The sequence below is a fragment of the Natator depressus genome, chromosome 2, assembly GCF_965152275.1.
Source record: "Natator depressus isolate rNatDep1 chromosome 2, rNatDep2.hap1, whole genome shotgun sequence".
NCBI classification, from domain to species: domain Eukaryota; kingdom Metazoa; phylum Chordata; order Testudines; family Cheloniidae; genus Natator; species Natator depressus.
Genome location: NC_134235.1, coordinates 95,692,290 through 95,717,590, shown reverse-complemented (window position 1 = coordinate 95,717,590; position 25,301 = coordinate 95,692,290).

Below are 25,301 nucleotides of genomic sequence, written 5' to 3'. Positions count from 1 at the left end.
AAGGGCTTGGGTCTGTGTTCCCCTATGCAAATTGGTGAGGATTTTTATCAAGCCTTCCCCAAGAAAGGGGGTGTAGGGTTTGGGAGGATTTTTTGGGGGGAAAAGACGTTTCCAAGCGGGCTCTTTCCCTGTTAGATATTTGTTAGATGCTTGGTGGTGGCAGCAATAAAGTCCAAGGGCAAAAGGTAAAATAGTTTGTACCTTGGGGAAGTTTTAACCTAAGCTGGTAAAAATAAGCTTAGGGGGTTTTTCATTCAGGTCCCCACATCTGTACCCTAGAGTTCAGAGTGGGGAAGGGGAACCTTGACAGGACACAAGAGACCTCAGTGCTAGCATTGCATAGTCAGGAGCCAGTTGCTAGTTTCTTGATGAAGGCAGTCATGTCATTCAGTCATTTTAAAAGGTCCACTAGTGTAAAACTCACTATTTTTGATCTAATGTATTTTTTGTTTACATGTACTTAAAATGCAGGTACACTCTGCAAAGGAACTATAAAAATGACCTTATTATCCCTCCTCCCACAACAAGCAAGACCTTAACTCACCCTACCAGCCAAACCCTCCCACTGCAGGACAAAACAACTGACTCCTTCCAGTACTTAATTTGTGCCAGGGCTGAGCCCTAGCACCTCTAGGCTTGGTAGTCCATAGCTCCAGCACATCTGGGCTTACCGCATCAGTTATGAAAAAAATTGCTTGAACCCCAGCACCTCTTTCATTACAGATTAAGCCCGGACTCCTTCCTACTACTTTTGAAGCTTTGTGATCACCCTACCCCAACTCCACATCCCAGCTGTAAAACCTTCCCAGGTTTCATCCAACTTTAAAGTTGGTACTCTACTTCTTCCTGTTCTATTTCTTCCTAAGTCCTGTTGTATTCTTTGGGGTCTGACATTTTATTTGAGGATTTTTTGAAAGTTTATAAAATGGTAGTTACTTAACTCTGGGGAAAATGGCTAATATATTGGTTTTCTGAGAATTCCATTGTCAAGTAGAGATCAATAGCTTGTTACTCTTTTTATTATTCTGTGAAGTGGAAAAATATTTGTATTGTTCGAGATTAAAATGTTTTTATCCATTATGTAGAGAAAAACAACATACTCTGATCTCAGACTAAATTGCCACTAACGTTAGTACTGTCAGAGACAGAGCTACTGGTGCATACAACTCTGGTCCCAGGAACAAGAAAACCAGTAGCTAAATCAACAATTGATAGTCAAGTTTACAAGCAACTTAACAAATATTATTAATCAGTAACTGATGCTGATATATTTAGAGGGATAAGATGGTGATGTGATACCTTTTATTGGAACAACTTCTGTTGATGATAGAGACATATTTTTGCACTACTTTTTCGGGTCTGCAGCTTGTCTCTTTTCACCAACAGAAGTTGGTTCAATAAAAAATGTTACCTCACCCACCTTGTGTCTCTCATATCCTGGGACCAACACAGCTGCAATTACACTGTAAACAACAATAGCCGATATATTTATAAGACATACGAAGAACATAAGACAGTGGTCCATCTAGCCCAGTATCCTATCTTCTGACAGTGGCTGGAACCAGATACTTCAGAGGGAATTAATAGAACAGGACAATTGAGTGATGCATCCTCTGTCATCCAGGCCAAGATTCTGGAAGTCAGAGGTTTAGGGACACCCAAGGCATGAGGTTTTGTCCCTGACCATCTTGACTAATAGCCATTGATGAACCTGTCATCCATGAACTTATCTAGGTCTTTTTTGAAACCAGTTACATTTTTGGCCTTCATAACATCCCCTAGCAACAAATTCCACAGGCTGACTTATGTTTTAAATGTAAGGCCCATTAATTTTACTACCTCACTTTCAACAGCACTGATCCCAGTACAGATCCTTGGGGGACCTTGCTATTAACCTCACCACTATGAAAACTGAACATTTATTCCTTTATTTCCTATCTTTTAACAAGTTACTGATCCTTGATTGGACCTTCCCTCTTATACCATGACTGCTTATTTTGCTTAAGAGCCTTTGGTGTGGGAATGTTGAAAGCTTTCTGAAAGTGCATGTACACTATATCCACTGGATCACCCTTGTCCATATACTTGTTGACTCCCTTAAAGAATTCTGATAGATTGGTGCGGCATGGTTTCCCCTTTACAAAAATCATGTTGACTCTTCCCCAACATTTTGTGTTCATCTATGTGTCTGGATAATTCTGTTCTTTAAGATATTTTCAACTAATTTGCCTGGTAATGAAGTTAGGCTTTCTGGCCTGTAATTGCCAGGATAGCCTCTGGATCCTTTTTTAAAAAAATCAGCATTACATTAGCTATTCTCCAGTCATCTGATACAGAGGCTGATAAGCAATGGATTACACACCACAGTTAGTAGTTCTGTAATTTCATATCTGAGTTCCTTCAGAACACTTGGGTGAATACCATCCAGTCCTGGTGACGTATTACTGTTTAGTTTATCAATTTGGTCCAAAACATCCTCTACTGACACTTCAATCTGGGACACTTCCTCAGATTTGTCACCTAAGAAGGATCGTTCAGGTGTGGGAATTTCCCTCACATCCTCTGCAGTGAAGACTGGTGCAAAATAATTCATTTAGCTTCTTGGCAATGACTTTGTTTTCCTTGAATACTCCTTTAGCAAGACAATCGTCCAGTGACCCCACTGATTATTTGGCATGCTTCCTGCTTCTGATGTACTTTTAAAAATGCTGTTATTTTTTTTTTGTCTTCTGCTAGTTGCTCTTTGAATTCTTTTTTGGCTTGCCTAATTATACTTTTATACTTGACTTGCTGGAGTTTATGCTCCTTTTATTGCTTTGGGTCTTAAAGAAGGAGAAAGAGAGAATGTTCACTATGACCATTAATTTACCTGTGGTATATGTTGTTTGAAATGATCTATCATTAGAATACGTTGTGTGCTATAAAATTATTGGGTGAAATTATATGCTTGTGTTATGCAGGAAGCCACTAGATGATCATAATGGTTCACTCAGATTTATGAATCTATGAAAAGGTTAGGGTTAGGGTTGGAAATATTAGTGCTGATAAAAGCTAAGATTTACAAAGGACATTCAAAGGGAATGGGCAGCTAAGTCTTTTAGACTCTTTTGAGAATCCCAGCTGAAGCCCTTATGTCACCCCACATCATCATGCTCTCTGTTTCTATCACAGTTTAGGGGTCGGGCAGGGAAATATTTTGGTTGTTTCTAAGAGCTTTAAAACTTTTTATTGGGACTACTTTTTTTATCCCCCTACCTGTAAAGCCTTGTACCTAGCTTAATTCCATTGAGTCCAGCTGTTCACGAGTATGAAGGAGAGGGGGAAAAATAAAACAAACAACCTCCAAGAGTCACCTAAAATAGCCTTTATACAAAAAAATTAAATTATTTAAAATTCCAATATCTCAGAACATGCAGGGTCTGTTTCTCCATTTCTCCAGTGGTGTAAGCTTGCAGCCTAGATCTCAGGCTATTTATTTTTAAGGAAAATTCCACATTTCAAGGGGAAGAATAAAATATGCTGGATATGTGGAGGGCTGATTAAAACAAACAAACAAACAAATGAACAAACAAGACTGGAAGCTGTTTGAAGATGCTCAGAGGTTTGGAATGTTGGAATAAGCTCCAGAGGAGGTTCAGTGGGCAGAATTCAGGTAGGTGGTCAAAAGTAAATGATAAATGCAAGTTATTGTTTAGCTCTGCAACTGATCACATGGATATCACCTCCATGTATGTGCTGGACATATACAGTATATTACAATGCTGTATATATTTTCAATTTGATACAGACAACAAAGATCACAGTTTTGACTTTCAGCCATGTAAAGCCACATTTTGAAAAATAGCCTCTCAACTTGTCATGTGCAGAAATATATGTGCAGAACTGACATTTGCATGCAGTAATGGGGACTTGCATGCAAATAAGGTAAGTGTGTCTATGTAGTTTTCCCTCCTAATACTAGCACTGAAATAGAAGCCTACACAAATGTTACAATAAATGCTTGTTAAAAAAACGTTTTTATGTATGTTTCATGTCTTGTATGTTGTATAAGAGATCATTTTTCTTAACTCATTTCATTATGAAGAGTTATTTGCATAAGATCGATTAATGTGGTATATTACATAAGCCAAAAATAGGTGTTGGAACTAGGACAGCTGGGGGTGCTGCCTCACTCCCTGGCTTGAAGTGGTTTCCGTCATATACAGGGTTTACAGTTCGGTTCAGTGGCTCGCAGCACCCACACTATGAAAATTGTTCCAGCACCCCTGCATCCAATGGATTTGGCTAAAAGAACTAACAAAACTATCTAGCGATAGATATGGGGTTCCCCCAAGGTCTGGGTTCCTCAGAATTATTCTCTGTATGACTTACTGTGATGAAGTAGTTTCAATTTTAGACAAATATAAAATTTAGTCATGGATCCGAACACCCTGGCTGAAGTTCAGTTCTGAGCTGTGAGGCTCAAGCCATCTGTACTGTGAATGCTATTAAGAACAAAAAACAGATAAAACCCCCAAAACAAACAACAACTAAAATACCACACTTTGATTAAGTCACCTCTTAAAGATGTGAAGTAAAAATACTGATATAGTTGTATACCTGTACAGAAACAGAGCTTCATGGCTCTTTTGCTCCATCTCACTTCTACGTAATGCTCATGAACAGACAATAGCCCCTTCGATGGGCATTAGTTCACACCAGTACACCACTTAGGCTTAATGTAGCCATATTCCCTTCTCTTTAGCGATGACCTATATGATGAATTTCTATACATTTCAGCTTAATGCAAATACACAGATGGCTTCAGGGCACAGAGCAGCTAAGTGTGAAGTGTTGTTTTTTACATTCTATTCTGGCCTAGGACCCTGCTGCTTTAGGACCATTTCCCAGCATCAGCCCAAGTGAAGCTTTTACTATGGTGCCAACTGTGCTCCAGTGGCTTCTGAATTTTAATTTTAATTTAAAAATCTAACTTGAATGCATTTCACTGCTTTAATGTTGATTTTTTAAATAGAAAGTGGAGAGGCCCAGCTGCAGATGTTGAGGTCCTATTAAAAGCCATAGCCAAATGTGGCAGTTCCTATTTTTAAACAGCATTTGCTTTATGAATGTATTTACATTTAATTTTGATCAGGGTGGAATATAGCATCACTGAGAACTTGTTTTCCTAAAGATATATTAATACCTAAAGGAAAGTCATAGGCTCTATTTGCCAGGATCTGAAATGAAGAAGGGGTTTTCTGCAAAAACTCTTAAAATAACAAATTTAATGTATCTAAGAGAGTGTGGATGTGATTTCAGTGGCACATCTTTTGTTTTTAAAATGTCTTAAAAATAAATAAAAGGAACAAGAATGGGCTCTACTTTCTGTAGTAAAATTCTGGTCATATGATTGGTGTTTCACTCTACAGAGACATTCTGCCTCCACACATGGAACTCTCATTGATGTCAAATGAGTGTCCTCATTTATGGAAGCCTTCACATTGCTGCCCAGCACCGGTGTACTGTCCTGCTGGTCTCCCATCCTCCCTGGCAACATAGTATACACCCATGAAGGGATTCTCCAACATCCATGGAGGGACCCAGCTTGCATTAATGCTCCTTGAAATACTCTTAATTCTACTGGCTCTGAAAGCAGCTGCTCTGTCTCCGTTTCCTAGAACCCACATTTCCAGAAACCTGAATCCCCATGGAGCTTGAGTGTAGGAACTTCCATCAATTTCCATAGGTGTCTAAGCACGGAGTAGGATACCAGAGAACTGGGAAGTCTCCTTTCCCTATTCCACCTAGCTCCTGTGTGCTAACAAAGTTAGGAAGAGATCCTGAAGTATATTATTGAAAAATGAATTACAATCCTGATGTTCCTCCACTAGATCTTAAATGGAAGTATTTTAAATTCAGTGCATTGTATAGTTTTGCAGATGAAACTAACAAGCTGAGTATTTGTAAGCAATTACACTCACTGCCATAGCACCCTCAGGTGTTGGAGCAGGAAATTGCAGGGGTCTTTGCCTCCATGTTGATCAACTTGTTTGGCCCTGTGATGGCCTGTTTCTGTCCAGGACTTAGCCCTCCAGTTATGTCACAACTATTTGGGTCCCCTTCTGGGGTAACAAAAGTCCAAACATCCTAGCCAGGGCTCCTTTTACCCCTCTCAGGCTACTTCTCAACTCATCTCCTGGCCTCAGTCCTCAGCCCTACCCTGGGCTTAATAGTCCTGGTGTTGGGAATTTTATGCCTCTTCGTTGTGGCTGATAGGAGACCCCAGGATCACCCTCTTCTCTGAGCTCCAGCCCAGGGACCTTGTGTTAAGCAGTAAAGTCAGCTCCTTTAGATGTGCTGCTGTTTCCCCAGGTCACTTTCTACCTCTAGGCTCCTTGTGTTGTTTCCCATAGCTTACCATTAATATAGGCCCTCTTATGGTTCCCAGGCTTCAAAGGCTTCTCCCTAGGTCCTTGCAGCTCCTTGTTCATCCCTTGGAATGGTGATGCACTTGGACCCACTGCCTTCAGCTGGCCCTTCCCAGAGAGAGGGAATTCCCTACCTCCTCTCTCCTGTGTCTTATTTCCTGTGTAATTCTCTTCTGTCTGTGCAGTTCTCCACAACCCCTCCAGAGCTGGGATTATAACTGAGTCCAGATCAGAATCAGCTGGGGTTTAGCTACTAGATCACAGGCAAGACTGGGTCCAACTCCCTGTAGAGGGCCAGACAGCCCTTGACAGTACTGTACATTATTTTTTACTTGGTGGGGGGGGGGAGGGGAATAACATATTTAAAACAAGTCTGCTGTCCTCAAGCATCAATTTTCAAAATGGTTCAGGAGGGTTATATGGAAAATACTAAAGGAAAAGTGAATACTAAAGGAAAAGATAAGCTTACATTATATTTTTTTAGAATTTAGTCACAAATATGATCATTGTAGATGCATGAATAACTCACATATCTGTAATAGGTGGATACTCTACACCAAGTGAATATAAAATCTGAAAAATGTATAAAATCATGGAAAAAACATCCCCTCTTTCTCTGCATAGCACTGTCTCTGAGAGCCCCATAAGATCTGTTTTTACAACGAAACAGTATGTGCACAAGATTCAAACTCAAAGGTGAATCTAAGGAAAATGACATCTGGAAAGACCAGATACTTTGTCAACAGCCTAACCTTAAAATAAACCCACAGGCACCATTACATTTGCCTCAGGAATATTCTGAGAAAACAGATGCCACTAAAGAACTCAGAGAAAAATTTACATATTCCAAAACTCGGCATCCAAGGAATTTAGCAGAAGAATCAGCAATAATTAGCTTGCTCATTCAGACCAGTTTTCTTATAGATTTTTTTATTAAATAAATTATTGTTCTTTCGTCTGAAGCACAAACTAGACATTAGACAGTTTTATTATTTAGATTTAAAATATTAAAGTTAATAAAAATGTTAATGAATCTAAATATCACAAAAGCATAGTCAACGTTATTAGCATTGTGGTACAAGCTCTCTGAGTTTGAATGAGTGGGTATATGAGGTGAAAAGGTATAGGCAGAATCTGTTATTTAGTTCTCATATTTGTTCTGCTCCTAATGGCTTCAGTAAGAATGAGATTCACTTGCTGAGGTGAGAAAAACTGACCCAGGACATAATACGAATATTCTACTGCCTTCTTGAAATAAAGTTAAATGTTGAAAATCTGTTTCTCTTTTGGTAGCTTAACAAAGATCTCCAACTTGCAATTTTGGTATTCAAATTCCTATTCTACAATTCAGCAAAGCTCTAACAAAAATACAAAAATCCTAACCCTGACATTTATACCTCTACAAATGAACTTTTGAATAGAAAAAGAAATAGAAATGAAAAGAAAATATGAAATTCATCTCTCGAGTGTGAACTTCACCTCAATACAATAATTCAGTTTTCTAGAGTATCCCTCGTGTATAGCATAAAAAAAAAAAAGAGAGGAAAAAAAGCTTTCTACAGCAAAAAAAAAAAAAAAAAAAAAAAAGGTTTCAAGGAGAGGTTTTAAAAGTAGAAAGGGGACTATTGGCCAAATTCAGTCCTGCAGTAAGCACTGATTTCAATTGAATTATCCCTGATTACATCAAAGTTCATAACACAAGAACTAGGGGTCACCAAATGAAATTAATAGGCAGCAGGTTTAAAACAAACAAAGGAAAGTATTTCTTCACACAAAACACAGTCAACCTGTGGAACTCTTTGCCAGAGGCTGCTGTGAAGGCAATACCATTCAGGGTTCAAAATAGAATTAGACAAATACATGGAGGATAGGTCCATCAATGGCTATTAGCCAAGATGGGCAGGGATGGCATCCCTAGCCTCTGTTCGCCAGAAACTGGGAATGGGCAACGGGATGGATCACTTAGTGATTACCTGTTCTGTTCATTCCCTCTGGGACACCTGACAATTGGCCACTGTCACAAGTCAGGATACTGGGCTAGAAGGACCTTTGGTCAGACCCAGTATGGCCATTCTTATGGTCTTATGTAATTTAGCCGCGTGTCTAAAAGGTAATGGGGAGAGTTCATCACGGGGAAGAAAGCATAACTAAAACAGTGACACCCAACTTCAGGAATGTGAGAGAAGGAGATTTAGTGGAGGTCAATAGAAAAGAAGTGGAGAGAGCAGATAAGGAAGTAGATGGATGAGGTCACAGGGGAAATGTAAAGCAATGTTGTGGGTATTTTTTTTTGAAAGCTAGAATGGCAATTTACTGCTACTTGGGAAAGATGAGTGGGAGTGATAGAATTCTACTTTGCCTATCGAGAAAGTGGCCTGGCTGCACCACTGTGGACTTTGCAGGGTGGCACGGAAGCTATGAGTTTTGTGGCTTGTATCTCAGAAAGATGCTAGCAAGAACCAGTCCCTGCCCTCTTGAGAGTACAGGGACTAGTTATGTGAAGACTCTTCATGGCCTCCTCTCTTTGTGGATCCACCCAGAGGCCAACCACAATCTGTACCTTAGTAAGTTATAATTGAGGGACCTGCAGTAGTTAAAATGAAAAGTATCGAAGAAAGTGTTTCATCAGAGGGCAAGTTAAGGAAGGATGAAATCTCTGCTCCAGTGGTGGTAACAGGCAGACTTAAACACAGGGGAATGTAGAAAGGAAGGTAAGTTCTGGTGACTCTAGGATTTTGAGTCCAGAGGTGACGTTGAGGTTGTAGTTAAGCAGAAAAATGGGGGAGCTATACAGAGTAAGGAGTTTTGGATTAGGTGTTTATGAAAATTAATATTAATAAGTAAAAATACCTTGCCTATTAAAGAATAATATACCCAGGAGTTAAGACATGCAAATAGATAGAAAATAGAAGATACAGAAAGTGAGCTAACTGAAGTGTACAGAGCTGAGTATTAACTCTATGGAATGTCCTAGGCAACAGTCTTATTAGCCAACTATCCTTTTAGATGATGTCTCAGCTGTGCCACAGTTCTCAGCAATACAGAGCTGGGTCCTCATCACTGAAACACAAGATTCCTATGCTCATTGTGTTAACTATGCATGTGTGAGGGGTCAAGCTGAGGAAGACATAATAAAGGCACCCAGTGGGGACTTAGTGTTAAGTTGATGGGCACTTGGGAAGAGAAGAGAGGCTGACACTACCCAAAAGAGCCAGGCCATCATTTCAGCATTAGCCTGTGATGTTTTCAGCTACTTTAAACTCATTTTTCTATTGTAAAAATTAAAGAGAAACTATTCAATATTCTAATATTCCCAGGGGGAGGGAAGGAGGCTTCTAGGAGCTAATGTCTGCTGCTGTAGCTTCACAGTTGCAGGTATCAATTATTTTTTCCCTCCACTAGGCCAAAGGAACTTTTAAAAGAGAGGCATAGGTTGCTAAATCTCGACAAATTAATCTCCTCAATTAAAGAGGGTTATTTGGGGGGGGGAGAAGAGGGACGAGAAAGTGTTATTGGAAAGTCAACTTTTTTTCTTTTAATGATGCCTCAGGCAAAGCCTGCATGGCCCAAAAGGTTTTGGGACTCCTAAAATTCATTACCTACTACTCCATTCCAAAGCTCATGCACAAGCCTTCTACCTTATTCTACTTTCAAAATTCTACTGATTTACTGAAGCCCCTCTCTCATATATAAGAGGTTACAATAATGCATTCAGCCATATTATGTGATTTAGGTGATGACACACCCTAAATCTATTCAGAAGGTGAACCAAGTGCAGAAATATGGCAGCCTGCTTGAGTAGGAGAGTGTCTTAGCACAACCATATGACAATGCTCTGGGCTTTGCATTGGCTTCCAGGTGGAGTTAATGTTATTAGTTCTGACCTAAACGGCCAGGCACCTTCCTATATGAGAGGCCACCCCTCTGCTCATGACGTTCTGCCAGCATTGAGAGCAGCAGGGCACCCAAGATTGATTCCCCCCTTGGGCGTTTGTGTGTGTGCGTAAATAAAGGGGAGAGGGGAGTGCTTGCTGGCAGTGTTCTCTGTAATGGTGCTTTTCTGTTGGAACGCACTTCATCCCAGGACCAAAAATAGCCCAAACCAGTTGCCTTTCTCAGGGTGCTGCAAAGCAACCTTTTTGAATAGGCACTGGAGGAGGACTAAGGCAGTTAGAGGAAGTGTGGTGTAGGTAGCAGTTTTAATGTATATATTTCTGCTGATTATTATGAAGGGAACAGAAATGCTGCTGCTTTGACTGGTCATATAACTTTATTTTGCTTCTAAACATATGTCAAGGGCACCCAGAACTCTAGATATATTTATTTTTAGTTAGTTAGAAACTGCATACCAAACAAAAGTATTCACAATGTTCATAGAATCCACAAATGTGTTCAGATAAAGCACTCATTGAATACATGCAAATAATGAACAAATATGGAAAAAAAGTCATACTCTACTCAAGGACATTCCACAAATAAGAAAAAAAGTATGCATTTTACAGATAAATTATACGTACTGAATCATTTTCCCAGATGTGTGCACTACCATGACAGGGTTGAAAGCAAGACTGAAAACAGTAAAGACATATGGATTGGATGAATTGATCACAAAGGTGAAAGGTAGGGTGAAGTCAGTAGCATAATTAACAAGTAACAAAAAACAAGCCACTGGCGTGTATTTTCTAGAGATGGATAACTTGAATTTATCTGTGGAAGGGAATGATCTGTGCCAGAGAATTTAAAAGGTTCTAAGAGTTCTCTATGTTATATAAAGCTATTCTATTACTCACTCACTGGCACACCTAATAAGAAAGATTCCTCACAAGCTGAGGGCATATCTGAGACGTCACTACAACATTTCTATGCATGCATTTTCCTTTAATAAAATGGAAACAAAACAATCATTCCTCACACATTGTAGTCTCAAACTAAAATGATACTTAATTGAGCTCATCTGCCCTCTGTCTAGCAACTGATGAGCTTCAAAAGGGTAGCTTTGGATATGCACCCAGGGTTTATCTGAACTAATCCAAACCTCTTGAGTCTGCAAAATTAGTCTGAAAATAGCAAGAACATGGTTTAATGAGATTTCCAGTATCCCCAAGTGCAAAGGTTGGAAAGAAAAAAAGAAAAGAAAAAAAAGAGGAAAAAAAGGTGAAGTAACAGCACTTCTTTTAATCTGAGGAAATTTTAGTTTTGGGGAAATGTTTCCAACTGCCAACATATGACAAAATCCTGCTCAGGCCCAAAGTGGGAAATCAATAGATTTGAGGTGCAGACAAATAATGTGTAAGTTCACGTAGACCAGCATGGGGGGAAAACACCCCCCCCCCCCCCAAAAAAAAAACAACACAATTATCAAGACTGTATTTGAAGTACAGTAATTGTCAAACCATTAGTTAGATTTGGGAAGTTGAATAAGCATATTACACCTTTTTACGACACATTTTTATGAGAGATCCACTCGAGCTCTTCTTCCCTACAAATAAAACCTTTAATTGTAACATATTGCTTCCAGAGGTTCTGTAGTACATCCAAAACGTCTCAAAGTTATTTTAACACATTTCACTAACCCCATCTACTATATCCCAAAGCAACAGGGCACACAGAATTTATTCAGATAAATAGAGTTTTACACAAATGGAGGAGAACTTTTCAATGAAAATGAGACCCACTGGGGGACATAAGTCAATTCTGGATAACGGGTGTGAATTCAGATGTGAGGTTTTCTGATATGTTTAGTTATATTATATTTGGGAAGCTCTTGGTTTCTTAAATTGTATGATTTCCTTTTGATATATCACAAAATTAATGCAAATAAATCCATTAATCTACTTTCATTTTATGAAAACAGAGTTACCATTTTAACCCATATTTGGTTAAGATTTCTAATATTTGGAATTGGTGATAATGTAAGAACTCACCGTATCTGATTGTAGAGTATAAAGTGTGTTTTAGTATTACTTTGTCTAGATATGGTAAATCAGGTAATGACACAAACACAGCTCTGGAGATACTAGAGAGTTTTGCTTCAGAGGGCCCCTCACAGGTATCAAAGAATAAAATAACATTTCCTATGTCCTTGTTAGTGCAGGTGTATATTCTCTAACTGTAAATGCGGCCATCACTATGAAACTTCCTCAGGCGAGATGGTGGAACATACTGCATAGCATGCTCTGAGGGCATCGTAATGGTGCTTCTGTACACCAGCTGGTAATATAAAGACCTCTGGGCATTTAAATCTCTATCAATATGAGGAGCAGAAATTTCAAAAATCACTGAAACCCAGATCTCCACAGAGGCTTGCTTGAGGCAATACAGATCCCATACATTCTTATTTACACAAGGCTCTGTCCAGTTTTCATTGATTTTCAATGTTATTTTAGTTATTACTACAAGAACAAGTTGTACTACAGCAGTGCTTTTCAACCTTTTTTTTGTTTGTGGACCACTAAAAAGTTTCAAATTGAGGTGCAGACCCCCTTGGAAATCTTAGACATAGGCTGCAGACTCCCAGGGTCCACAGACCACAGGTTGAAAACCACTTTATTACAGCATAGGCATAGCAAACCTGATTAACCACAAAGAAGAGAGAGAGAGGAAAATAGTTGTGGAAAAGAAGAGTCTCCGATAGTAGCTGAGATACATTGATTAAATACTTTGCAGCCTTTCTTGGTAGCCAAATAGATTTAAACAATTTTATTTGATTCTGAAACAGCTACAAAATTGTGTTTTCCAGTTTAACTCACCTGTGCTGAAGAAGAAACTCCAAGTCTCGAAGAAATTGATTGGACCCTAAGGACAATGCATGCTTTGAACCTTTCAGAATATCACCACCACAAAAACAAACAAACAAAACAAAAAACCCACCATAAATCAACCCATCGTATTTTACCAAAAAAAAAAAAAAAGAGAGAGAGAGAGCGAGAGTGGGCCGCCCAGTATGGCTCAGGGTATGTTTATATTAGGACAACTCCTTAAAAAAAAAATAGGGGGGGGGTGAATCCCCCAGTGTACTGACTTAACTCAGTGGTTCTCAAAATTTTTGTTGGGACCCTCTTTGAAAATAATTCAGGCTGTGATGCCCCCCACCCATACAATGCCACTCTTACTTCTCCCACTGCTGCTGCTGGTGGTGCTGCCTTCGAGCTGGGCACCCAGCAAGCAGCCACCACTCTCCAGAGCCGACGGCAGTGCTGCTGTCAGCAGCAGCAGAGAAGTGTGGGTGGCAGTATCATACCAGGCCACCATTACTTCTGAGTTGCTGTTGGAGGTGGTGGTGCTGCCTTTAGAGCTGGGCACCTGGTCAGCAGCTGCCGCTCTCGCAACCCTCTACAATAGTCTTGCGCCCCCTTTTCTTCGGGAGACCCATTTTGAGAAACACTGACTTAACCTTATCATAGTGACTTCTATGTCGTATCTCATATGGAACACTAATAGAAAAAAATGCAACCTATACCCTTGCTCCTGCAATGAATTCCACATAGACAGAACTCTTCTCCTGAGTCCCTACTGAACTCACGAGATACAGTTACAGGGAACAGGGATAAGAATCCCAACATTAATATGAACAGAGTGAGTTTCATTAGCAGTGAATGATGCAGCAGGCAGGCAGAGTTGTAGGAAAGAGATCTTTATTAAGTATGTTGAGTGACCAGTGTCGCATGGTAGCCGGGAGGCCTTGAGTTTGTGAGATAGCAGCCTATACTCAGTTTGCATTCCTAAATCCCAGGCCTTTGGTGACCCACGAAACTAAGTCCCTCTAACCTGACCCTCTTTTACTAGTTGCACTCTCCATACTACAGAATTTAGTGCATGAGCATAGAAGCTGTTAGCAGCTGCACCTCTATTAAAATTATACTTGTGTGAGCGTAAGCCATTTTGAAACCTTACGGAAAGAACGCTTCTCAAATTCTATTTGGTAAAGAGTCCCTGTCAACCTGCATGAAAAAAACCCTAAGCTTATTTTTACCAGCTTAGGTTAAAACTTCCCCAAGGTACCAACTATTTTACCTTTTGTCCCTGGACTTTATTGCTGCCACCAATATATAACCGGGAAAGAGCCCGCTTAGAAACGTCTTTCCCCCCAAAATCCCCCAAACCCCTACAATCCCTTTCCTGGGGAAGGCTTGATAAAAATCCTCACCAATTTGCATAGGTGAACACAGACCCAAACCTTTGGATCTTAAGAACAATGAAAAAAGCAATCAGGTTCTTAAAAGAAGAATTTTAATTGAAGAAAAAGTAAAAGAATCACCTCTGTAAAATCAGGATGGTAAATACCTTACAAGGTAATCAGATTCAAAACATAGAGACTCCCTCTAGGCAAAACCTTAAGTTACAAAAAGACACAAAAACAGGAATATACATTCCATTCAGCACAACTTATTTGATCAGCCATTTAAACAAAACAGACTCTAACGCATCTCCAACTAGATTGCTTATTAACCCTTTACAGGAGTTCTGACCTGCATTCCTGCTCTGGTCCCGGCAAAAGAAAAAACACAGACAGAGAGAACCCTTTGTCCCCCCCCACCCACTCCAGCTTTGAAAGTATCTTGTCTCCTCATTGGTCATTTTGGTCAGGTGCCAGCGAGGTTATCTTTAGCTTCTTAATCCTTTACAGGTGAAAGAGTTTTTTCCTCTGGCCAGGAGGGATTTAAAGGTGGTTAGCCTTCCCTTTATATTTATGACAGGCCCAAACACAGTTCTGTTGAATTTGTTTTAGTTGAAACTGATTATGTTGTAATACTGATAAAACTAGAGGCACAGTTGAATGTATCTGATACATAGTAACATACACGGGATCTGACCAAAGGAGGAAAATAAAAATAAATACCTACAAAGCCTGAAGATGAGGCAAAGTAGTGGTGGTGAAGAAGACACCAATACTCTGACATATCATATCTTACCTGTTGGACCACCGTACATAATGTCCAACAGCTACCATGGCTGTCTTCAGATTTACCAAAGCTTAAATTAACCAGTTGTTAGGCTTTGGTGTCTTTATTGCTAGTTGACACCATTTTTGCCTTCTGCCAAATTTGAACTTTTTTGTGAAAGATCTGTATTTATTGTGAAAGTCTGTGAGGGGAAAACAGAATTTCACGCAATTCTAAGCACAATCGTGGAACAAGGCATTGAGCCAAAGCAATTATCTGTTCAGTTTCACATTCAGTTTTATTTAGGTTATAACAGGGGATTGTTTTGGTTTTTTGTGCTCATTCACTCTCTTTCTGAAAGTGATTTACACTTTTGCAAGGCACAATTAGTAGTTGATGTTTGCTAATGTCACCTGCAGTTTAATAGTTGGATCTACTTTGATACTTCTTGGCACTGGACAATATCCATTTTGTACCGAATTATTTACTGTCTGGGGTTGTACTGTACACAGGTGTAAGTAAACACATAAGATGCAAGGCAGTGAAAAGGAGCTGCATATTTACTATTTTAAGACCATTTTAATCTACTCCTCTCAGAAGCCATGTGACCATGTTGGAATTTTGGAAGGTTGTTCCTCCTTGGTTTACAGGTCAACCTACCAACAAAGGAGACAAGGCATATGTTTTTAAACAGTGAGAGTAATTAACCATGGAACAATTTACCTAGGGTCATGGAGATTCTCCATCACTGACAATTTTGAAATCAAGATTGAATGTTTTTTTTCTAAATGCTATGCTCTAGGAATTGTTTTGGAGAAGTTTTATGACCTGTGTTATACAGTAAGTCAGACTAGATGATCCCTTCTGGCCTTGGCAACTACTAAAGTGTCCTGATAAAAGCTTCAAGTAAACTAAAAGTGGAGCAGGAAGCTCTGAGGAAAATAGGGAACTGAATCCTCCTGTTTTAATGACAAAGATCTGGATGGAATATAGCCCAAAATTTCTAGAAATAGAGCCTGTTGTGTACTTAAGCTACTTCCGTTTTATGATGCATTCACATAATAAATAGCCTGATTCCTTTGAGACACCAGAAGTATCTTTCGCTTCAAGTTTCGCAGAATAATAACATGATATTAATTTAGTTATTAGTTCTTTAGCCCTTACTCAGGACTTCAACAGAAGTTTTACATGAATGAGGTCTGCAACTAATAGGAAACTAATCAATCTAATAGGAAAAACCCAGAAATGATCAAGCTCAATTATGATACTTCTGCATTACGATGAACTTTTTACACTGATGCCAAGTTGCTTTCTCAGGTGAAAGTGATGCAGCTCTTTCCTGACTGGCTCCTGTTGACAACCCCTGGGATTTAATTGACATTCTTCAGTCTTACCAAAGGTACTTGAAACAGATGTTAATTCTTCCACAGAAACATACAGGTTGCTAGACAGCCTTAGGGCCCTACCATCTGACATGCATATTTTGGTCTGAATCTATTTATATAGCCTCCTTTATGGGGACCCATTCCCTTCTGCATGATACAATATATAGTTTTGCTTAGTAAACAATAGTTAAGTATTTTGAACCTAAGATACTTCCCTCTCTCCTGCATTTTACGAAAGATAATTAGGAGAATAACAGTTTGGGAAAAAAAAAACTCTCTTTCTTGGTCACTAATAGTAGATCAGTTTATGTTCAAACTTTCCTGTGGGTAAAATATAAACAATATGTTGAGATTAGCCAGTGCCAATAAACACATGACAAAGCTGAAGCACACAATTCCCAATAAGTTAGCACCTTAATCATTAAAGGCATGTGAAGCTGTTAATTATGCAGAGTTAGTTTCTATGAAAAACAGCTGCAAATGACAAACTCTGCTTCAGGTCAAAAAGGAAATAAGGATCTCAGAATACCACATGAGCAGCACAAACTAGGCTTCGAAGCACATACAGTGAAAATAAACTTATGTTTTAAAAGTTTGTTTTCCTCTGTCAACATAGAGATCTCTAGGGTTGAGGATTTTCTCCTTTAATAGAGGACACAAGAACATCAGAAAAGGAGTACTTGTGGCACCTTAGAGACTAACCAATTTATTTGAGCATAAGCTTTCGTGAGCTACAGCTCACTTCATCGGATCAGAGACAGTTTATAACCTTGTTGATCCCTCGAGGTGGGGTGGGGAGAAATAGTACATCAAAATCTTATGTCAGGAGCCATAACAACTTGGTTGCTGGTCTTGTGGTTTACCATAAATTAAGCAAGGTTGTACCAAGTCAGTACTTGGACATGAGGCCCTATGAAAAACATAGGTGGAACAGAAATTAGCCTCTGAATCAATAGTGAGCCAGTGCTCCCAACATGGTTAATTAAGGGTATTATGAGATTACAATTTAGTTACATGAGTTACTCAATTAATAACATTAACATTCTCTAATTCTTGACAAGGAGAAGGTAACCGCAAGATGAGCATGTTTGGATAGTGACACTCAAAGCTTACTGTCTGCCATGCTTCCTCTAAAAGCTACATCACACAAGACAGCATGTCAGTACTTACTAAAAGAGAACACTGATGGCCAGGTAGCTGTGCAGCTAATCTTGTAATATGGTCTGTGCTGCTCACCCCACAAGGTGACCATGCCTGTGGCAGAGTGTGCTGTAGCAGGAGCCTTATTAGATAACTAGTAGGCATGAAAAATTCATGATTTTATCCACCTCAGAATAGTGGATTTAGACGAAATGTTGGCCTCATATCTACCATTTGAAACCAAATATTCCAGTATTAGGTGACTACACAGGATGAAGTGTTTCACTGATGTTACATAATGAGAGATGACAAATCCATGGCCTGATTTCCTCAAGAGTTCAGTGGTGTTTCTATCTGGATTTGGGGTCAAACCTATTTCCATAGCTAACCCTCTTCACATGATCTACAAAAAGCTGTTCTCTTAGTTCAGGAAATAAAACATTAGGATTATATATCAGTACAAAGCACTCATACTCATTAAAGTTACAGGTCAGTTCACTACTGAAAACCTGTTACATGCTATAAAGGGAGTGTTTGACAATCTTAGCTCACTGATAGCTTCTTCATAGCTTTTCCAAACATTTTATCAACCTGATGTTTGGCAAAGTGAAATTTCAGAACCGACCCTGCGTTCTGTAAGGCAGCCTTCTTGAAATTCATAAATCAGAGACAAAATTATGTAGGCTGGCTGAATTTTAGTGACACAGAACAGCCAATCTACACATTGCAGTATGCTCTGCAAATTCCAGACAGTTATCTTTTTTAGTCTTATTTTCTAAATGTGATTCTTTCTGCTTACCTCCCCTTTCTGATTGTTGTCACCTTCACTTGTGGACAGCTGTAATTGCAGTCCCTTTTGTGATTGGAAAGGAAGCTAACGATGCTAACGATGCTAGAGCTGTTAACAATGCTCTATAATTCACATGCCAGGGCAGGCAAAACGTGATGTGGCTGATTTATTTTTCCACAGAACGATCATATCCATTTTTCTGTGGAACTGGAGCACAATCTTTAAGCAGCAGTGGAACAAGTTATCTCTGTTGCACTGAACATTTTTAGTGTTTTACTTTAGTATTACCTTCTCAATATTTTCAAGAGGTGCCACTGCTTTTTCAGTTGTCCAGGAACACTGAATGGTGAGGTGCTTATCTTTCCATGCTACACTCAGCATATAACCTTCTACACTATACATATCCAACATGAAATTGAACATTATTTTCCTGCTGTGTGCTTGAGAGATGAATTTCCAAATTACATGGTGAAGCACAGTCTCTTATCACCATTAGATTTTAATAATGAAGGGAACTAAGTATTTACAGGGAATTTCAAAGGACAAAGTTACAAGAAGAGAAATACAGTCTTGATAAAGTGTCATGCAAGATATGGTACTTGATATAGAAAGAGTATACAAATAAAAAATGAATAGAGTAGCACAAAAGTTGGCACTATAATAAGCAGAAGATTGTGTTGAATACTTTTTGCTTACAATTACATCCTTTATCACTCCCATCTCAGTTACCTCATGCCCCAGTTATAAGAGTTTCAGTGCCAACAGTTCTAGACAGTGCTCAGTTAACTATTATACATATCCATCTGTCATGAAATGAAAATTCACATGACAACTTCACTTAGGAAAGTTCAGCAGTTTGCTTTTTATCCTACCTATCCAATTATTGGAAATTAAAAACAGCCCGATAAACACACAATTCTAGGTGTTAAACTGGAATTTAACAAATACACACTATTAGTCATTACTTGTCACACACAGATGACAGTGAAACTTCCCAGGTGTTAGGAGCCTGTCACTTTCTTTTCCTGAAAATAATAATCTCCATCACTCAAATTATTCATCTCTGGGATGGTGCATTGGGTCTTCCATGTTTTGCACCATGCAGTCGAATGTCCTTGACAAGCCCTTTAATATTTAAACATTCTTCTCCTATATTCTCAGGAAGCCAGCACAAGATATTCTCAGGAAGCCAGCCAGATTCTCAGGGACATTCAATTTTTACAGGCCACAAAAGAGCAATTTGGGAAGTCCAATTTGGCAGCTGAATGTGGTACTCCAATTCACTGCCCAGCCCTGGTCCTATCTCATTTCTATACTGTACTAACCGGCAATGGTTTCCAAGGAATCATCTGCCAGCTGGAGACTGCCAGAATGAAACATACACCAGTCACTGCTCCTCATGACCACCACCTGCCACATGCCCCCTGCTCTGGGGGCTGCAGGGAGGGTGACATAAGAACCAACTCTACGCCTATTGGGGATTTCCTGTGCCTAGGGAATAAAGGAGTTGAAGAATGGCGACAGCTTCTACCCCTAGGTCTCAGCTTTGATCTTAGTACTGTGTCTTATATGGATCTGTTTGTCTTACATAACCAACTCCACACAAGAGTATTTTAGATTTCCATGGAGACAAGATGACACAAAACAATACTGACTTTGGGGCACTAGGCTCTTAATAAACAATTATCATACCATGGTACCATAATGGCACCATACATTATTATTTGTATTGGAGCAGTACAGAGAGGCCCAGTCCCACTGAGCTAGGCCGTGCACAAAAATTTGATAAATATCTTAAAATCTAAGTATAAGATTAGATGCTACAGGTATAATCTTTTCTATTTATGCATTCTAGTGTTTGGTTTTTTTTTGTATCTCTTGTTAAAGAACCCAAAGTTAAGTCTTCTCAAGATAAACTATTTTTGCAGATTCTAGTTGATTTTAATCCATTTTAAAAAGTGGTTTAGCCTCTTTAATGGTTTTCCATTTTTTGCTCTGATCAAAGGGGTAGGCAGGGGGAGTAGCAGGGTCCACCCAGCCCATTAATGTGCATAATGCTAGACTGCTGTAGATTGAATATGTCTAAATATTTTTAATAAACATACATTGAGGCTCCTTTACGCTGAGCTTTCATATTCCGCATGGGTTTGATGATTTTACCATCAAATGTAGGTTTTGGACATGTAGACAATTGTGCTTGCCATTAGGGCAGGCGTATAGGCTCCAGGATAATATCTATTACTTTATTAACTTTCCTGGATGCCTTGCCTCACTGTTACATAACAGGTTTCAGAAGCTGTCACCAGGAGCCAGACAAGGCTCAACAGATTCTAACAGGGGGGTGAGGGTGGCCAAATCCCTTGGGGTCATAAAAAGATCAGCAATTTGGGCATCCTGGGGCACCAAATTATTAAGGGTTCCCCTGTAAAGCCTTAGAGACCATTTGTTTTGGCCAATATAAAAGGGGGTAGGGGATGTCTGGGAACCCGACTGGGTTTGGGGAGGGAGGCAGCCAAGCTAATTGCTGACGCCTCCCTGTGGCGGATAGGGTCCAGTGCAGGTGCTCTATAGGGAAGGCATTCAGTGAGCAGATAAATGGCCTGGTAAAGGACTTAAAAATAGATTTTCGTTAAAGGCATGAACAGGGCTGGTTGGGGACTCCTATGATTGGAACGGGATTCCCATTGTGTCACTGAAAACAAAAGCTTGTTTCTACTACATAAAACATGCAATGTTAATTACTTTCAAGACCAAAACTCTGCTCTTAAAACTATCTGAATTGGAGGGGAAAAAATTATAGGGCCAGATCTCAGTTTCACCAACGAAGTTTCAGAATAATGCCATTTACTTTAGCAGCAGCATTCCATACTAGCAGCAGTGTAATTAAGATCAGACTATGCAAGTTAATTATGTCTTCCCATGCACATTAGTTTTGGTGCAACATCAAAAAAAAAATCATTTCCTAATACAACTGGCTCAGTTGATCCTGATATTTTCTCCTTACTCCAACAACTCCACTTGCAATGCCGCCTGTGCCTATTACCGATGGCTCACTTCAAACGGTGTTGTGGTTTAGTTTACTCCGATGAACCATTTTTGTATCTTTTGCTCTTTATACAACAAAAACAATAAGAAACCATGCTGGCATAGTTGGGTGCCAAATTGCCACATGACACCTCCAAGGTAAATACATTCTGCCTGATCCATAAATACGTTCTGGCTGGTTTCTGGAGGCTCTAAAAGATATATCACAGTGAGTGCCACTAGAAGCCTCACAAGGTGTTTAAAGAGTTGTTTCCCTATTCCTAGACACTACAACCACCAAAACATTCATGGCCAAAATTCTCGGTGCAAACCAATAGAGTATGATTAACCTACATGGAGTTACATTGATTTACACCTGCTGAGAACCTGACCCTATATGTTTATGTCCATTGGAACTTTCTCCATCTGCTCATGTACTAAAAGTGAGATTCACCCAAATGCAGGGGTCAGTACAAGGTTTATGAATCAGTAACCCCTCAAAATAGGATTAGAGTGTTGCACAGACCTTGTGCTCAGGGCAAATTTCATCCCATGCTTAGTGGCCCTTCCCAAACTCCCTTGAGAGGTCTGCCTTGCTGCAGGGAAGCACTGGGAAATAAAAAGGTGTATGGGCATAGGTGGCAGAAAATAAAAATGTCTAGACTCATGGAAAGTAGCAGTGATGAGTAGTGGAAGAGGGGAGCTGAGGAAGAGGAAAATTTCGGACAAGGGAGCATTCCCGAAGAAAAGGATACATGTGCTTTTCAAGATAGTAGGAGTCAGTATTTACTAAGGATCTTTAGGAAGGCAAAAATATGCTAAGATGCAGGTTTGAGCTTTGAAATGTTTCGTTTCTGGTATTTAACATTTATTCTTTCCATACAGTTCAAAATAAAAAAAACTAATAAGGAAAACTTTCTCATCTGAGTATTCTTACTACAGCATTAAAATATATTGGACATATACTGAAGCTGTCCAGTAGAGCTTATTGAATCCATTTGTGAATTTAAAGTTTTATAACAGACATAAAACATAAGTGCTATCTATGCAGTATCACTGAATCAGGCAAGTAATGTCAGTGAAAAGAAGTTCAATGGCAGCACTGTGAATCTATAAAGGGGAGTGTAAAGAGATATTTTACAGAACTCTTTAATACAAGGATGTCTTGTTGTGAAAATTTCTTTTTATGTCACTAAATGAGTCCTGAGACACTACCTAGAACTGTCCGGGGCTTCATAGCACTTTCAATCATAGGAATGTGCCATGTCTGCAAAAAAATAACAGAAGTTAGCAATACAATTTAAATATAATCTGCAAAGGGCTTTCCAAGCTAGCGAGTCTGTTCACCTCTCCATAAAATGCCAATGAGAGTTGTGTGAGAAGAGAACCCTATAAGTGGAATGATCAGAGTTCATCAGTTAAATCTTTATTTAATATTGCTGTAGTGGCACAGAGGAGGCAATCAAACTAAAGGCCATTTCGCAACACTTAAACCCCCACCATGTCTCAGCCCTGATTTTCCTTTATAACTCTTTTGTCCTCACTTTGTGTTTGATGTAACTGTTTTTTCCAGAGTAGAGATAACATGTACAATAAATTTCACATTTGCATCCCTAGCAGTGCTATTACAAGTTATGAGATTGCACTTTGTGCCCAAACAAACTGATTGCTAAATGGTGAAATAGATTAACAGAATTATTACAAAGGAATCACACTATTGACATGATAAACATATTAAGAGACACCATCTGATTTCAGGTTAAAAGCCTGCTGCTTATTCCCTGGAGATATCTAGCTGCAAAATTTTAAAGGTACAGGTCCAATCCCAGCCTTTGCTGGCAATATTATTAGGGAGCTTGTGCATGGGAGGTTTCCAGCCCAATTTTGCTGTATCAAGTTGAGATAGTCTGGACGCAATTTAGATATGTTTCTTAACTTGTGTGTGTTTACCACTGGAATTCACCCAACACTAGTTTTCGTTAGTTACAAGAAGAGCGGAAATCTTCAGGAATCAAGGTAGAAGGTAGAAAAAGTGGGCGAGAACTTCAGGTTGTGGTGCAGCACAATGGCAACACAACCCCCAGGAAGACAGAGTTGCCCATCGTGCTATTGTGCTGTAAACTAGGCTTCTCTATAGAATAAAAAAAAGTCTGGTTAAAAGCAAGAAGGAACCAGCATATCGTCTGGTCTGATCTTCCGTATATCACAGGCCACCACCACCACCCAGCACCTGTACACTGAACCCAACAACCAAAATTAGACCAAAGTAAAACAGCCCTCTGGAGATTAAACTGTTATGTGCCACCAGCAGAAAATAGGAGGGACCAAGTTGCACCAGTACTTGAGGTACCTTAAATGGCAGTGAAATGATTCAATGAGATATACCCAGATAATCTTGGCAAGTGACCCACACCCACATACTGCAGAGGAAGAGGACCCCCCCACAAGGTCATTGTCAATATGACCTGGGTGGAAATTCCTTCCTGACCTTAAAAAGAAAAGGAGGACTTGTGGCACCTTAGAGACTAACAAATTTATTTGAGCATAAGCTTTCGTGAGCTACAGGTCACTTCATCGGATGACCTTGCATATCGTGATCAGTTAGACCTGTTATGTAAAGCCTCCACTCAAATGTGATTGTAAGATCTGTAACTTGTATCATTAAGTTCTGCAGCCTTGTTGCAGACTTTGTGGCTTCAGTTGCTATTGGCATGGCCTTTTGGGTTTTGTAACCTTTGCAGGCTCTGTGGCCTTTTTGGGTTGCCACTTGTATGAACTGCCAAGCTTTGTCATATCCCATCACGCAATCAGAGAGAGTGTGAACAAAGGAGTGTGTGAGTGGAAGATAAAGGGGTGTGAACTAGGGAGTGTATGGGGGACTGGGAGGAGAGGAAATGCAAGGAGAAAAGAGCCTGGAACCAGGAGCCAGGTGTGTCTGATATAATCTGCCCTGAGAAGGCAATCACGGAGTGCTGTAAAGAAAAGATGCATGAAAGGAACAGGGACTGGGAATGCTTCTCGGTGATGGACACAGAAGAAAAACTCAGTGTATGTGACAAAAGTGCCCCGTTCCAGAATAAAAGGAAGCAGCCACGCACACAAGCTGCTGCTCCTTGACCTGCTCACCAGCCCGGATCCGTGATCACAAGCGGACACACCAGATCTACCACGCTTCAGCTTCTCAGCTTCCCATGCTGTCTCCGGTAATTCTCCGCCTGTGTAAGTGTGTGGGTGCAGGAGGGTACGAATGCGGTGAATGTGTGCATGTATGAATAAGCTCCATCCCTTTTCTGTCTGACCCAACAGCGGCATCGTAACAAAACTAATACAAATGTGACCCTGGATTGTGTTTTAGGGAACAGAGTTAACAAGACCCTGAGCACTTGATCAAGAATCAGCCAACCAAGCACCTGAAATCTCTGAATGTGGCCCCCAAAACAGAAAACTAGTACTCAGTTCACATCCTAAGCCCTCTATACTTCTACCTTCACTCACTTCACCCCTTCCCACTGTTCTCATCTATCCTGATGATCTCTTGTCTTCTTTTCCCACAGCAAGTATTGCCTCATCCTTGGTCTTATTAAACTGATCAGGAAGCTTGTGTTATGTAGTCCTGTCTTTCCCAGCCCATGGTCAGAGAACACCTGGGTATATCTCTTATCAATCCCTC